This window comes from Psammomys obesus, unplaced genomic scaffold (genome assembly GCF_907164565.1).
Source record: "Psammomys obesus unplaced genomic scaffold, mPsaObe1.curated_primary_1811, whole genome shotgun sequence".
Lineage (NCBI taxonomy): Eukaryota > Metazoa > Chordata > Mammalia > Rodentia > Muridae > Psammomys > Psammomys obesus.
The window spans coordinates 44,175,476-44,178,418 of record NW_026585504.1 but is presented as its reverse complement, the minus strand read 5'-3'; positions in this window follow the sequence as shown (position 1 = coordinate 44,178,418).

The window sequence follows — 2,943 nt, the reverse complement described above, 5'->3', positions numbered from 1 at the left end:
GAAAGAAAGAAAGAAAGAAAGAAAGAAAGAAAGAAAGAAAGAAAGAAGAAAAGAAAAAGGTGGAAAAACATCTTCTAACTCAGTGGTAGTTACCACTAAGAGTCTGATAATTTTCATTTTCAAAATACTGTATTAAATTTCAATGCTATTTATTTAATCTTTGCTATATTTTATCTGTTAGGTCCTGTAGAAACTGGGAAGAAAACTATATAGTACAATACAATGGATATTTTAAGGAGAAATTAAGTGTACACATTATATATTCACTAATAAAATGTAAATCAGTGTCTTTTTGATCAATAAATAACATAGAGGCAAACTGCAACAATTTCATAGTTTTCCTACAATGTGCGTATCAAAGATTGAAGCCATAACTGGTACAAAAGCATTTACTAACAAGCTACACTACTCTCTCTATGTCACTTTATAAGTAGAATTCATGTTGGTGAAATATTATAGGTATCGAGTCTACTTCCATATTTAGAAGACATGAGTCCACAGAGACTTTTTATTCCTCTAGCTTGTACACTCTTTCCATCTCCTTTCCAGCACTGCTCCCTGAGCCTTAGTGCAAGGCTTATATTGTAGATGTATTGGTTGAGACTGTACTTTGTTGTTCTGAATTTTGATTTTTTTTCTATAATCATCTGCATCCGTGGCAGAGATATTTCCTTTAAAAAGGTGCCAAAGATGCCAAAACCATACAATGGAAAAAAGATAGCATCTTCAACAAATGTTGCTGGTCCAAATGGATGTCTATATGTAGAAAAATGTAAATAGATCCATACTTATCACCCTGCACAAAACTGAAGTCCAAGTGGATCAAAGACCTCAACATAAAACCAGACACATTAAATCGGCTAGAAAAAAAAAAAAGTGGGGAATACCCTAGAACTCATTGGTACAGGAGAAAACTTCCTGAACAGAACACCAACAACACAGGCTCTAAGAGCAACAATCAATAAATGGGACCTCATGAAATTGAAAAGCTTCTGTAAAGCAAAGGACACCATCATCAAAACAAAGCGACTGCCTACAGATTGGGAAAGAATCATCACCAACCCTTTATCTGACAGAGGACTCATATCCAATATATATAAAGAACTAAACAAGCTGAAAAGCAATAAACCAAGTAATCCACTTATAAAAGGGGGAACAGAGCTAAACAGAGAATTCTCTGTAGAGGAATATCGAATGGCAGAGAAGCACTTAAAGAAATGCTCAACCTCATTAGCCATTAGGGAAATGCAAATCAAAACAACCCTGAGATTTCACCTTACACCCATCAGAATGGCCAAGATGAAAATCTCAAGGGACAACACATGCTGGAGAGGTTGTGGAGAAAGGGGAACCCTTCTCCACTGCTGGTGGGAATGTAAACTGGTACAACCACTCTGGAAATCAATCTGGCACTTTCTCAGACAACTAGGAATAGCGCTTCCTCAAGATCCAGCCTTACCACTCCTAGGCATATACCCAAAATTTGCTCAAGTATACAAAAAAGACATTTGCTCAACCATGTTTGTAGCAGCTTTATTTGTAACAGCCAGAAGCTGGAAACAACCCAGATGCCCCTCAACTGAAGAATGGATGCAGAAACTGTGGTACATCTATACAATGGAGTATTACTCAGCAATGAAAAATAAGGAAATCATGAAATTTGCAGGTAAATGGTGGGACCTGGAAAGGATCATCCTGAGTGAGTTGTCCCAGAAGCAAAAAGACACACATGATATATACTCACTCATATAAACATACAACATAGAATAAACCCACTAAAATCTGTACATCTAAACAAACTAAGCAAAAGAGAGGACCCTAACTAAAATGTTCAATCCCCATCCTGAAAGGCAAAGAGGATGGACATCAGAAGAAAAAGAAAATAGGAAACAACCTAGGAACCTGCTACAGAGGGCCTCTGAAAGCCAGAAGAAAACAGGAAATAACCTTGAAACCTGCCACAGAGGGCCTCTGAAAGCCTCTGCAGTATAGACTGTCAAAGCAGATGCTGAGCCTGATAGCCAACTGATGGGCAGAGTGAATGGAATTTTATGTAAGAAGTGGGAAATAGTAAGAGCTGGAGGGGACGGGAACTCCACAAGGAGAGCGACAGAACAAAATAATTTGAGCACAGGGAACTTCCCAGAAAATCATACTCCAACCAAGGACTATTTGTGGAGATGACCTGGAACCCCTGCACAGGTGTAGCCCATGGCAGTTCAGTGTCCAAGTGGGTTCCATAGTAATGGGAAGAGGGACTGCCTCTGACATAATCTGATTGGCCTGCTCGTTGATCACTTCCCCCTGAGGGGGGAGCAGCCTTACCAGGCCACAGTAGAGGACAATGCAGCCACTTTTGATGAAAACTGATAGACTAAGATCAGAAAGAAGAGGAGAACCTCCCCTATCAGTGGACTTGGGGAGTGGCATGCATGCAGAAAGTGGTGGGAGGGGCCTATGGGGGGATACAAAATGAATAAAGTGTAATTAATAAAAAATTTAAAAAAATTTTAAAAAAAGTGCTTCAACCCTAGACAAAGAACTACAAGGAACTAAGAAATACCAAGAGGCGGAGAAATTGTCTTCTCCAAGAAAGAGCACATTAACTGTTTCTTTTTTTCAGCACCAAATAAATGGTCGGCCCTGAAATCATACATACAAGTAACACTATAACATACATAAAATTAACAGCGTAATAGAATATGTGGTTGGTATTTGTAGCAAGTAAGCAGAGAGAGCAAATGTTGTAACTATGTTACCATCTCAAAAACGTTTAAGGATATTCAAAAAGAATTTATTACTCATTTACTAATTTTTCCAATTAAAGACTCCATCATACTCATTTTAAAAACTTATAAAAATGTTTCATAAAAGCAATCAGTGGAAAATATGCTCAATTTTAAACTTAGAGCTAATGATGTACTTTCTCTGTCAACTTTAAGA